This window comes from Schistocerca piceifrons, chromosome 3 (assembly GCF_021461385.2).
Source record: "Schistocerca piceifrons isolate TAMUIC-IGC-003096 chromosome 3, iqSchPice1.1, whole genome shotgun sequence".
Classification (NCBI taxonomy): Eukaryota; Metazoa; Arthropoda; class Insecta; order Orthoptera; family Acrididae; genus Schistocerca; species Schistocerca piceifrons.
In genome coordinates this window covers 962,149,494-962,164,348 of record NC_060140.1, presented here as the reverse complement: position 1 = coordinate 962,164,348, position 14,855 = coordinate 962,149,494, and positions in this window count along the sequence as shown.

The following is a 14,855-nucleotide window of genomic DNA, read 5'->3' as shown; positions in this document are numbered from 1 at the left end:
TATACAACGTCCTGCTAAAATAATATGTCGTAAATGTTCAGGCAATTTGAGTAAGCAAATGCGGATGAGTTCTGAGGGGCTGTATGGGTTTGAAAGATACTGATTCTTATGCAACATGTCTTCAAAATATTTCATAAGACTGGAAAATTCAGATTGTTCGAAACATTTCATCATTATGATGCCATGTTTTACTCGGTCTTGTGTGGGTTGAGACCAATATGTTGAGAGGAAGGCATGGTAAAACTCTCCTTCACTGTGGCAATCGTGAATTACCGATCGCATTCTTACAGCTGGTTCATTCTCCAAGTAGCCACACATAAATTCTAATCTGTGTTCTAACGACCAGTTGGGAGGAAAACAATGAGAGAATTGATGGAGCCATGCTTGTGGATGAATGTCGTTGCCAGAATTCTTAAATGTTTTGAATTTACGTGTAGTAATGAACAGCTTATAGTCAAAATCGTCATGTCGGCGAGTCGCATGTCGGTCATTGTTACTTCGTTTCGGCGGTTCCATCTCAAAATCCAATGCGCCTTGCCAATTTCTTTCATAATTTCCGAAGTGTCCTGTGTTATTATTTTGCGGCTTTTCCGTGTTTCTAAGTCCCTCTTCCCGTGTTGGAGCGCCAGTGTCCTCTGAAATACGTAATTCTTGTATTACCTGTGTCAGCTGATCTTGTACTTCCCGGATTTCTCTTTGGTGTTGTGTATTAATTTGATTCTGATTTTGTTTGAATTTTCTTATTTGTTCATACTCTTCTGTGTCAGTGAAGGCTACGGGTCTTGTGTCATTCAGATCATCATCTACCTTTGTAGATAAGTTAGTGACCTGATCCGAAAGTTCGGCTACTTTCTCCAATAGTGTACTTATTTCCTCCTTGTGTCTTTCTGAACCAATTTTCAGGGTATCTACTGTGTCCTTTAAGTTTTCCTGAGTTCTTGCAAGTTGCGTAACCGAATCGGTAGATGCAACTGAGTCAATTTTAGCTTGCAAGGTCTCATGATTTTCATGAACAATAGTTTGCAGTTCTTTTATGGCTGCTTCGTGATTCTGTAATACATTTTCATGACGCGAAAAAATAGGTTGGAAATGCTCACAAATTTGTGTTTTTACGTCATTACAGACCTTTTGACATTTCGATTCGATGTTATGTAACTCAGTGGTTAAATCTTCACGTGTTTGTTCAAGTGTAGTGTCTAACTTTTGAAGATTTTGTTCCATTGTGTCTAACTTTTTGAGATTTTGTTCCACTGTGTCTAACTTTTTAAGATTTTGTCCCATTTGTCTCTGATTTTGTTCCATTTGTTGCATTAATTGCAATAATAATGTATTAGTGTCTGGAATCTGTTTCTCTACGCTTTTCAGCAGTGCATTTGCACCGGCAACATTCACATTTTGACAAGCAGAAAATGCGTCTTGACTTATTTGAGAAAACGGTGATAACCCAAAACCTGAATCTACAGTATTTGCGAAATTGTGTCCTGTCATTTCGGATTCCTGAGGCGAGCTGTTGCCGACCGATCGATCGATAATGCTTCCCTGTTCACTACCTGTTTCACTGTCTACACCATTGTTTGCAGCCCGCTCCATTTCCCTATGCACAATTACCAAATTACGACTTTGAACATCAGTTAATTCATTACTCGGTGGCGCTAACACACTGCTTTCATTTTCACTTTCATTTTCATTACTTTGGAGCCTAGTTTTACGTTTTTCACACGCCATTATTGCCACAATATTTCACACGATAACACAGAAAAGCACAATTTGAAAAGCAAAAAATAAGAGAACACTTTAACATAACACTGAAAATAATATTTAGTTAATTGCAGCTGCGAAATACTTGGTGCAAATCTACATGCATGCCACAACTGTTTTACTGTACAACAATGAAAGGCTACAACTACAAAGGAGATTCTCTCTACAATTACGCGCTAGCAATAAACAAAATCTACACTAATTACACAAACTACAAGAAAAATCAGAAGATTCCAGTGAGGTATCCTCGGCTAAGGGTCGACATATGAAACGTCCCCTTTGAACAATTATACATGACTGTGCTTAACCTGACACACAATATTTTTAGCGCAACGCAATCTGACTTTCAAAATTCCCTACAAAAGAATGGCCCTGACTAACATTAAACTATACCTTTCACAAATCACTTACCTCACAAAAATCTTCGCTGCTCAAGCTACTGCAATACAGCGAGCGCCACTACTGCCAGCTAAATAAAAGATTCAAACTACGGAAGGCACTAACTACTGATAGGGATAGTTAGCAAATGAAAGATATTAATAGAGAACAAACAATGTATTTACCTTGATATCATCATATATAAATATAGCAGTTCATGACAAATTACAAAACTCCGCCATCTCTCTCCCCACATCCACCACTGCTGGCGGCTCACCTCCAACTGCGCAACGCTACGCGCTGTTCACATCCAGCTGCCGCTGCCCAACACTACAATGGCAGACAACAATGCAAACTAGCCACAGACTGCACGCAGCACAGCCAGTGATTTTCATATTGAGCGCTACGTAACGTTGCCAATAAGAAAACATAAACAGCCTACTTACATAGAGAAAACATAAACAGCCTACTTACAAATTTAATGGTCATGGGTGACTGGAATTCGGTAGTAGGAAAAGGGAGAGAAGGAAACGTAGTAGGAGAATATGGATTGGGGCTAAGAAATGAAAGTGGAAACCGCCTGGTAGAATTTTGCACGGAGCATAAGTTAATCATAGCTAACATTTGGTTCAAGAATCATGAAAGAAGGTTGAATACATGGAAGAACCCTGGAGATACTAGAAGGTTCAAAAAATGGCTCTGAGCACTATGGGACTTAACTTCTGAGGTCATCAGTCCCCTAGAACTTAGAACTACTTAAACCTCACTAACGTAAGGACATCACACACATCCATACCCGAGGCAGGATTCAAACCTGCGACCGTAGCGGTCGTGCGGCTCCACACTGTAGCGCCTAGAACCGCTCGGCCACCCTGGCCGGCATACTAAAAGGTTTCAGATAGGTTATATAATGGTAAGACAGAGATTTAGGAACCTGGTTTTAAATTGTAATACATTCCCAGGGGCAGATGTGGACTCTGGCCACAATCTATTGGTTATGAACTGTAGATTAAAACTGAAGAAGCTGCAAAAAGGTGGGAATTTAAGGAGATTGGACCTGGGTAAACTGACTAAACCAGAGGTTCTACAGAGTTTCAGGGAGAGCATAAGGGAACAATTGACAGGAATGGGGGAAAGAAATACAGTAGAAGAAGAATGGCTAGCTTTGAGTGATGAAATAGTGAAGGCAGCAGAGGATCAAGTAGGTAAAAAGAACAGGGCTCGTAGATATCCTTGGGTAACAGAAGAGATACTGAATTTAATTGATGAAAGGAGAAAATACAAAAATGTAGTAAATGAAGCAGGCAGAAAGGAATACAAACGTCTCAAAAATGAGATCGACAGGAAGTGCAAAATCGCTAAGCAGGGATGGCTAGAGGACAAATATATGGATGTAGAGGCTTATCTTACGAAGTGTAAGATAGATACTGCCCACAGGAAAATTAAAGAGACATTTGGAGAAAAGAGAACCGCTTGTATGAATATCAAGAACTCAGATGGAAACGCAGTTCTAAGCAAAGAAGAGAAAGCAGAAAGATGGAAGGAGTATATAGAGGGTCTCTACAGGGGCGATGTTCTTGAGGACAATATTATGGAAATGGAAGAGGATGTAGATGAAGATTAAATAAGAGATATGATACTGCCTGAAGAGTTTGACAGAGCACTGAAAGACCTGTGTCGAATCAAGACCCCGGGAGTATACAACATTCCATTAGAACTACTGACAGCCTTGGGAGAGCCAGTCCTGACAAAACTCTACCATCTGGTGAGCAAGATGTATGAGACAGGTGAAATACCCTCAGACGTCAAGAAGAATATAATAATTACAATCCCAAAGAAAGCAGGTGCTGACAGATGTGAAAATTACCGAACAATCAGTTTAATAAGTCACTGATGCAATATACTAACGCGAATTCTTTATAGACGATTGGAAAGAGTGGTAGAAGCCGACCTCGTTGAAGATCAGTTTGGACTCCGTAGAAACGTTGGAACACGTGAGGCAATACTGACCCTATGACTTATCATAGAAGCTAGATTAAGGAAAGGCAAACCTACGTTTCTAGCAATTGTAGATTTAGAGAAAGCTTTTGACAACTATGTCTGGAATACTTCCAAATTCTGAAGGTGGTAGGGGTAAAATACAGGGAGCGAAAGGCTATTTACAATTTGTACAGAAACCATCTACATCTACATCTACATTGATACTCCGCAAGCCACCCAACGGTGTGTGGCGGAGGGCACTTTACGTGCCACTGTCATTACCTCCCTTTCCTGTTCCAGTCGCGTATGGTTCGCGGGAAGAACGACTGTCTGAAAGCCTCCGTGCGCGCTCTAATCTCTCTAATTTTACATTCGTGATCTCCTCGGGAGGTATAAATAGGGGGAAGCAATATATTCGATACCTCATCCAGAAACGCACCCTCTCGAAACCTGGCGAGCACGCTACACCGCGATGTAGAGCGCCTCTCTTGCAGAGTCTGCCACTTGAGTTTATTAAACATCTCCGTAACGCTATCACGGTTACCAAATAACCCGGTGACAAAACGCGCCGCTCTTCTTTGGATCTTCTCTATCTCCTCCGTCAACCCGACCTGGTACGGATCCCACACTGATGAGCAATACTCAAGTATAGGTCGAACGAGTGTTTTGTAAGCCACCTCCTTTGTTGATGGACTACATTTTCTAAGCACTCTCCCAATGAATCTCAACCTGGTACCCGCCTTACCAACAATTAATTTTATATGATCATTCCACTTCAAATCGTTCCGTACGCACACTCCCAGATATTATACAGAAGTAACTGCTACCAGTGTTTGTCCCGCTATCATATAATCATACAATAAAGGATCCTTCTTTCTATGTATTCGCAATACATTACATTTGTCTATGTTAAGGGTCAGTTGCCACTCCCTGCACCAAGCGCCTATCCGCTGCAGATCTTCCTGTATTTCGCTACAATTTTCTAATGCAGCAACTTCTCTGTATACTACAGCATCATCCGCGAAAAGCCGCATGGAACTTCCGACACTATCTACTAGGTCATTTATATATATTGTGAAAAGCAATGGTCCCATAACACTCCCCTGTGGCACGCCAGAGGTTACTTTAACGTCTGTAGACGTCTCTCCATTGATAACAACATGCTGTGTTCTGTTTGCTAAAAACTCTTCAATCCAGCCACACAGCTGGTCTGATATTCCGTAGGCTCTTACTTTGTTCATCAGGCGACAGTGCGGAACTGTATCGAACGCCTTCCGGAAGTCAAGAAAAATAGCATCTACCTGGGAGCCTGTATCTAATATTTTCTGGGTCTCATGAACAAATAAGGCGAGTTGGGTCTCACACGATCGCTGTTTCCGGAATCCATGTTGATTCCTACATAGTAGATTCTGGGTTTCCAGAAATGACATGATACGCGAGCAAAAAACATGTTCTAAAATTCTACAAGAGATCGACGTAAGAGATATAGGTCTATAGTTTTGCGCATCTGCTCGACGACCCTTCTTGAAGACTGGGACTATCTGTGCTCTTTTCCAATCATTTGGAACCCTCCGTTCCTCTAGAGACTTGCGGTACACTGCTGTTAGAAGGGGGGCAAGTTCTTTCGCGTACTCTGTGTAGAATCGAACCAGATGGCAGTTGTAAGAGTCAAGGAACATGAAAGGGAAGCAGTGGTTGGGAAGGGAGTGAGACAGGGTTGTAGCCTCTCCCCGATGCTGTTCAATCTGTATATTGAGCAAGCAGTAAAGGAAACAAAAGAAAAGTTCGGAGTAGGCATTAAAATCCATGGAGAAGAAATAAAAACTTTGAGGTTCGCCGATGACATTGTAATTCTGTCAGAGACAGCAAAGGACTTGGAGGAGCAGTTGAACGGAATGGACAGGGTCTTGAAAGGAGGGTAATGGAATGTAGTCGAATTAAGTCGGGTGATGCTGAGGGAATTAGATTAGGAAATGATACACTTAAAATAGTAAAGGAGTTTTGCTATTTGGGTAACAAAATAACTGATGATGGTCGAAGTAGAGAGGATATAAAATGTAGACTGGCAATGGAATGGAAAGCGTTTCTGAAGAAGAGAAATTTGTTATCATCGATAATTGATTTAAGTGTCAGGAAGTCGTTTCTGAAAGTATTTGTATGGAGTGTAGCCATCTGTGGAAGTGAAACATGGACGATAAATAGTTTAGACAAGAAGAAAATAGAAGCTTTCGAAATGTGGTGCTACAGAAGAATGCTAAAGATTAGATGGGTAGATCACATAACTAATGAGGAGGTATTGAACAGAATTGGGGAGAAGTTGAGTTTGTGGCACAACTTGACAAGAAGAAGGGATCGGTTGGTAGGACATGTTCTGAGGCATCAAGGGATCACCAATTTAGTACTGGAGGGCAGCGTGGAGGGTAAAAATACGAGATGGAGACCAAGAGATGAATACACTAAGCAGATTCAGAAGGATGTAGGCTGCAGTAGGTACTGGGAGATGAAGCTTGCACAGGATAGAGTAGCATGGAGAGCTGCATCAAACCAGTCTCAGGACTGAAGACCACAACAACAACAACAACAACAAACCTTAACATTACTGCTGAGGTTCTGCGAACAGGATATGAAGCTAATATCACGCATATTCAAATAAATCGCTTTCCAAATACTTCGCCGGCCGGGGTGGCCGAGCGGCTCTAGGCCCTACAGTCTGGAACCGCGTGACCGCTACGGTCGCAGGTTCGAATCCTGCCTCGGGCATGGATATGTTTGACGTCCTTAGGTTAGTTAGGTTTAATTAGTTCTAAGTTCTAGGGGACTGATGACCTCAGAAGTTGTCCCATAGTGCTCAGAGCCATTTGAACCATTTGGACCAAATTCTTCAAAAACACTTAATGAAGTCCGTCTTGTTTCCTTTAAACTGATCTTTATACAAAACAAGATTTATACAGAAACATATAGTTTTAGTGGTTTTAAGTACTAAATTAACTGGTTATTGTGGCCAGACATTGTTTCATATAATCTTCTTCTTCTTGCGTTAAACCTTCTAGGGACACGTACCAATTTCAAATGTTAATGCCTTGTCGTTCTTTCCTTTTCTTCCAATATTTCTTTACTGTTTCACTATGTTTCTTTCTCCTGACTTCGTACAACTTTGTATCAGTTTTCTCGTTGCCCTCTGGCTTAGAATCCTTTTTATTTAACATTTTTCCCTAAAAACATCTATTTCCAATGCCTCATGTTCTCTTATCAAATATTTCCTAACCTCTTAATCAAGTGACTGTTAGATTATTTTCTCCAAGACATTTCAAAATATGCTTGGTGACTATGTTGTCATCCATCTCATAAATATGGAAGTTTTGGAAATTTGTGGTAAGTATCTGTGGGGCCATACTGCTGATATCATTGGTCGATAGGGTCACACACTACTTAATCCAACTGAAAGTAAGTTACGCTAGGGACAATACACTCACACTCATGCCCGAAGAACGATTCGAAACTCCGACGGCGGGAGCCGCGCGAACCTTGGCAAGGCGGCCAAGACTGCGCGGCTAACCCGGCAAGGCCCTCTAAATGTATGCAAAATTATAATTTCCTCTTCGTTATTGTTTACAATGTGATTTCTATGTTCAGCAGGGCAGCAGTCCAACATTTTCTGTATCCATAAAGACCCGTACAGGATCTGCAACATGCGGTCGTGAATTATCCTGCTGAAATGTAGGGTTTCGCAGGGATCGAATGAAGGGTAGAGCCACGGGTCGTAACACATCTGAAACGTAACGTCCACTGTTCAAAGTGCCGTCAATGCGAACAAGAGGTGACCTAGATGTGTAACCATTGGCACCGCATACCATCACGCCAGGTGATACGCCAGTATGACGATGACGAATACACGCTTCCAATGTGCGTTCACCGCGATGTCGCCAAACACGCATGCGACCATCATGATGCTGTAAACAGAAACTGAATTCATCCGAAAAAATAACATTTTGCCATTCGTGCACCCAGGTTCGTCGTAGAGTACACCATTGCAGGCGCTCCTGTCTGTGATCCAGCGTCAAAGGTAACTGCAGCCGTGGTCTCCGAGCTGATAATCCATTCTGCTGCAAACGTCGTCGAACTGTTCGTGCAGATGGTTGTTGTCTTGCAAACGTCCCCATCTGTTGACTCAGGGATCGAGACGTGGATGCATGATCCGTTACAGCCATGCGGATAAGATGCCTGTCATCTCGACTGCTAGTGATACGAGGCCGTTGGGATCCAGCACGGCGTTCCGTATTACTCTCCTGAACCCACCGATTGCATATTCTGCTATCGGTCATTGGATCTCGACCAACGCGAGCAGCAATATCGCGATACGATAAACCCCAATCGCGATAGGCTACAATCCGACCTTTATCAAAGTGGGAAACGTGATGGCACGCATTTCTCCTCCTTACACGAGGCATCACAACAACGTTTCACCAGGCAACGCCGGTCGACTGCTGTTTGTGTATGAGAAAGCGGTTGGAAACTTTCGTCATGTCAGCATGTTGTAGGTGTCGCCACCGGCGCCAACCTTGTGTGAATGCTCTGAAAAGATGATCATTTGCATATCACAGCATCTTTTTCCTGTCGGTTAAATTTCGCGTCTGTAGCACGTCATCTTCGTGTTGTAGCAATTTTAATGGCCAGTAGTGTATAATACAATTATTATAAAATAATATATATATATATATATATATATATATATATAAATAATCATTGTATAATAATACAATGTGTAATAATAAATAGCAGTAACAATAAGAGATACTACATCCATTATTGGCAAATGTTTTATTGTAAACATCTGGCATTGTTTCGGCAAATGCTAGAACCTCATCGAGTTTTCTTTTTAAAACAATAAAAAATACCCTTGGCAGATACTTCATGGCAGTTGAAGCTACTCGAAAGGTGGTCTGGGTGCATCATTTGTGACATCATTATGGCTACTATAACAGAAACCGACCACCACCGACATAAAAAAAATAAACTGCCATTTAAACGGGAATTTTTTATTCTTATTACTCATTGAAAACTTCCAAAGACGGGAAACTCATTTTGTATTATCGCAAAATAGGGATGAGTGTGTCATAGATATGAACAGCAAGTTCGAATCACAATCATTAAAACAAAGGCGTTCTTGTCGTGCGAGATCTTCTCACGAAATTGCGATCAGCAACATTCTCCTCTGAGTCCGAAAATATTTTATTGTCGCCAATGTAAATAGGGATAAATAATCATCATAATAAAGCAAGGGAAATCAGAGCTCGTACGAAAATATTTAAGATCTGATTTTTCACGCGCGCTGTTAGAGTAGTAATGCTCATCATAATAAAATAAGGTAAATCAGAGGTGGTAAGGGAAAATTTAAATTTTTTCCAAACGCTGTTAGAGAGTGGCGCAGCAGAGAAATAGGCTGGAGGGGGTTCGAAGAACACTCAGCCAGGCACTTCAGCGTGAAGTGCAGAGTATTTCTGTAGATGTAGATGCAGATTTAACGATACCCGTGGCGTAAAACAATTAACTAACTGATTCGAATAATGCATGCAACTAATCGACATTTTAATTACAGTAATCAGTTAACTACCATACTACCTGTATGTCGTTACAACTGTTAACATCTGATGATGGCTATAAAGTCGACACCGGTTGTCTGTTTGGATTAACAAAAAATGTGACGAAGACTGTGAACTCTACAGTTAATTTAATTTAATTTATCAGAAAAGAAAGTTTGGCTCAACCAGATACGTATAATGAATAGAGTCCGTATTGCAGCAACAATTTTAGAGAGAGTCTTACAGATATTCTGATTCGGAAGTCTAAGAACAAACTGAAAACGGAAAGAAAAGATGGTGTGAAGGTTACTATGAGGTCTCAATACGGCCATAATTCGCTATAGGCGGCCACCATTCTTAAGACTTATAACATTAAAGCTGTGTTTCAGACCTGCACGTATATTAGAATCTGATATGAAGAATATTTTCAATAAATATGATAAATCTGGCGTATAGAAAATATAGTGCTCATCATGTTATTTGAAGTACGAAAAACAAACAATGAAATGGATCGAGAATAGTGCTTAAATTGAGGTACAACGAACATAAAGAGACATTCAGACAGATCCGTCGTAAGTAGCCATGATTGCTATACAGGATATCAGCTAACTGTGCTGCACAAAGATATCGAGGTGCTGCGCACAATAAATACAGGAAAACGAAAGTGGAAGCCAACATCCCAAAGGTGTTCGGGCTCATATGCGGTTCCTCTTCGTCGAAATGTCTTGGCTCAAACTCGTCTAGGGGTTGAACCTTACTGGTCGCATTACGCGCCCTAAATTAGACACTACTGACCCTTTGGTTAGACTCTCTGGCTGATGGCAAGTTTGCGAAATTGTATGAAACAAAGTTAATGTAACATATAATAACAGTAATAATAATGTCGGGAACTAAATTAACGACCCATAACTGATGTAGGCCACAGAGTTGCGATTTGGATAGAATAACGTTTTTAATCAGAACGAGAACTAATCGCGAAAGTGGTCCTATTTATAATTACTATTAAATTCTAGCGCACATCCATTTGACACAGTTCGATCATTCACAATCTCATCGCAAAACACAAGTCCAATACTCCACCTCGGTATTTACACGAAAAGTTAAGAGTTCACACCAGGCGCGCGGCTGCTCACCGCTCAGAGACTACGTCGCACGATACCACACAACGCGACATTTTCTAATTCGTTTTGCTTCCTAGCTACCTAAAGACCGACTGTCCGCTTTCGCGTCTGCATCCGGACTGTCGCCTTTGGTGTCTCGACCAGAACTGTCCCTCCGCCCGTCTCCGGCCGCGTCCCCCGCGTGCCGAACATCGTCGCTCAACTGACTCGCGCAGTTCCCTTTGCTGAAGCCGTCCGTCTGATTGGCTACAGCTTATTCTACATTATTTTTCATTTTAACATATTTAAATAATCAAAGCTTGACCACTTTCACGTTCTAAATAAAGTAACAGTAATATCCTTTACATAATAAACGCTAAATTCTTTTACATAAAACCAATACAATTCCCTTCTTTGAATGCCACGGCCAGTAGCCTTGCACCTATGTGCTTTCTGATAAATCAATGAAGAACAAAAGTAACTATTATGCGCTAAAAGTTACAACAAATATTCCATTACCTAATGATTCAATAAGGTGTCATGCTGTCATCGTTCAATTTGTTTTGTGTGGAGGAAATGATGATCTGATGCTTAACTGAAAATACTGATAATTTAAATTTACCATATACTTTAAACAAACAAAGTTACAGAGTTGATATTCACAACGTCTGTCATTTTAATGATGCGCTTCTATATGAAATGCCGATCGTTATGATCGACCAAGGCGTTCAGATTTTAGCATTCAGGTCTTTGTTACAAGACTTGTTAATTTCACTTCAACAGTAAATCCTAATCTATTATAGAGATGGTCAATATTCAAGTTTTATCACCATGAAAGTTTATGAAGGACTGCAGATTAGAATTACTGTGGCTTCATTCCCTGCATTACTACAGAATTAAATATTTTTCATAAATGTTTCCCTTTATTATAGATCTTAGGTCCGCCATATTTAACACTGCCGCATCTCCCTGGCCACAAAAAGCCTTCTACTGGGTTTCCCTATGACGTAGGTTCTCGTCCGTCTCACTCGCACTCTTCAGTGCTTAGGCCCCGATAGACAATAGACGCCTGTGAGTTTCCCCTACCTCGTGGTGAATCTGGACCCTTTGTGGCACACTGTCCTGGACGACAGGGTTCATTTCACAGTTCCTGAAGGCTGACTCTTTCAGCCATACATTTAAATGAGAGCGAAATGCTCGTTAACTCACAAAGTCTAATCAAAAGCATCCGCGCTCCCGGATGTATGTGCGCAGTGCGCCACTAGATGTCACGAGAGGCCGATCCACCAGTATAAGGTGAAGCGGGGAGTATTACGTTGCCAGTCATAGCAGACTGGGTCGCTCAGAAGAGTTCAGTGGTTTGGAACGTGGACCAGTCATTGGATATCATTTAAGTAATAACTCCACAAAGCTAAAACAAGACTAAGCAGAGGTCTACATCTACAGGTACATAGATACTTCGCAAGCCAAAGTACGGTGCGTGGCGGAGAGTAAAGTATACCACTACTTGTCATTTCGTTTTCTGTTCCATTCACAAATAGAGCAAGGGAAAATCGACTGTCTGTACGCTTCCGTATGTGTCCTAATTTCTCGTATGTTACCTACTTGGTCCTTATGCGTAATGTATGTTGGCGACAGTAGAATGGTTATGCAGTCAGCATTAAAAGCCGATTCTCTAAATTTTCTCAACAGTCTTTCTCGAAAAGAACATTTCCTTCCCTTCAGGGATTCCCATTCGAGCTCCCGAAGCAACTCTGTAATAGCTACGTTTTGTTCGAACATACCGGTAACAAATCTGGAGCCCGCCTCTGAATTTCTTCGATATCTTCCTTCAATCCGACCTGGTACGGATCCCAAACACTCGAGCAGCACTGAGGAACAGGTTTCACCGGCGTCCTATAGGCGGTCTCCTTTACAAGTGAGCCACTTTCTCCTAACATTCTTCCTATACACTGAAGTCGACCATTCGCCTTTCCTACCACAGTTCTCACGTGCTCCTTCCATTTCATATCACTTTGGAACGTTGCGCCCAGGTATCTAAACGAATCGACTGTGTAAAGCAGCATACTCATGATACTGTATCCGAAAATTACAGGTCTGACCATCTTACTCATCAGCATTAATTTCCATTTTTCCAAATGTAGGGCTAGCTGCCATTCACCACATCAGTTGGAAATTTTGTCGAAGTCGTCTTATATCTTCCTAGAGTTACTCAATTTAAACGCCTTATCGTGCACCACGGCATCACCATCAAACAACGGCAGACTGCTGCCGGCCCTGCCTGCCAAATCATTTATGCATATACAGAACAACATTTCCCTGGGGCCTTACTGATGAAATCCTCGTCCCTGATGAACATTCGCCGTCGAGGACAACATAGTAGGTTCTAATCTTTAAGAAGCCTTCGAGCCACTCACATATCTGTGAACTCATTCCATATGCTCGTACCGTCCCTAACAGCCTCAATGGGGCACCGTCTCAAATGCTTTCCATAAATCTAGGAATATGGAATCTGCCTGTTGCACTTCGTCAAAAATTGTCAGTATATCGTGTGAGAAAAGGGCTGGCTGAGTTTTGCACGAGCGATGATTCGTGCACATAAGCTTCTCAGGCTCAAGAAAGTTTATCATATTCGAATAGAGAATATGTTCAAGGATTCTGCAGCAAACCAAACTTAGCGATATTGGTCTGTAATTTTGTGGGTCCGTTTTCTTCAGCCGTCCTACGTACAGAAGTTATCTGCTCTCATGTATTGACAGACAGATACTGTCGAACATCGCGGAGAGTGGTTTTAAAAAATCGCGTGAAACCAGTGGAGGAATCACACGTGATTTAAAAACTGCTACTAGCTGTCTACCTACAGTGCGTAGGGACATGAAAAAAGTGGGATAAAATGGTCGAACAGCTGCTCGTAAGCCATTCATTTCTTAAGTGAGTGTTAAGTGACCCCTGAGGTGTATGGACACCGACGTCACAGGCCAATGAACGACTACAACTGGAGTGATGAATTACTCTACATCCCTTGCCAACCCGATGGAAGAATTTCGGTTTGGCGAAGGACAGAAGAAGGTAAATATTGCCATCATGTGTAGTCCCAACGGTGAAGAACAGGGGAGGTGGTGTAAAGCTATAGGGGTGGTTTTATGTTTAAAATGTGGTCCCCTTATTGTGATTAAGGAAACGCTAAATTGGGCTGCGTGTGGCAGAGGAGACGATGATTGTATCAGCATGGCAACTCGTCCTATCAGAAATCAGCAGCCGTGAGGCAATTGGCAATTGCTTGTGTACAGCAACATTCCTCACACGCACTGGCATTGGCCTGCCCAGGGTCCAGAGCTGAAGTCGATGGGGCATCTTTGGGATGAGACAGAACTTCCCTGGGCCTTCTGCGTCCATCACTACTAAATTACCTGGTACTACTCTTGAGAAAGAACGGGCTGCCATTCCCCTACAGACATTCAGGAATTTCATTTGAAGGTATCCCCAGCGGAATTGAACCTGCCACAAAGGCGAAGAGCGGACACACCCATTATTACTGTGTAATACTAATTGTCCAGACACTTTTGATCAAATAGTGTAAGTGGGGCCTGAATGGGGAATTACATATCTTATTCGTAGATGCCCGAAGGATAGGGCCCCTCCACGCCCAAAGGAAGGAGCCCCTCCACGCCCACACCAACGTGGCGACCAAACCAAAAGTTCTACTGTCACCTCCGTATAACATGTTAGTTTTTGAATCAGGTGGCACAGGATGCGGGCTGTGATGTTATCCATGCGTCTGGGTAAGATTACTCATTAACATGGTCCATCAGGAGATAGAAAGTGGACGAAAGCGATCGAAGGGTAGCGGCTGTAAGGGCAGAGGAAAGAAAAGTGCCAAGACAAGCGGCAAGGGAAAAAAAACCTCTGAGACAGTAGGACGGGTAGTAAGGGCAGTAGCGGCTTGCTATCTGCGACAGAGCATGCAAGGTGTGGTTGTGTTAGTGCGAGGTATCGTGCATCGTTACCTTTGTCGTTGCGGATGCTCGTTGTAGAGCCTGCTGCAGTTGCTGCGTCCCTG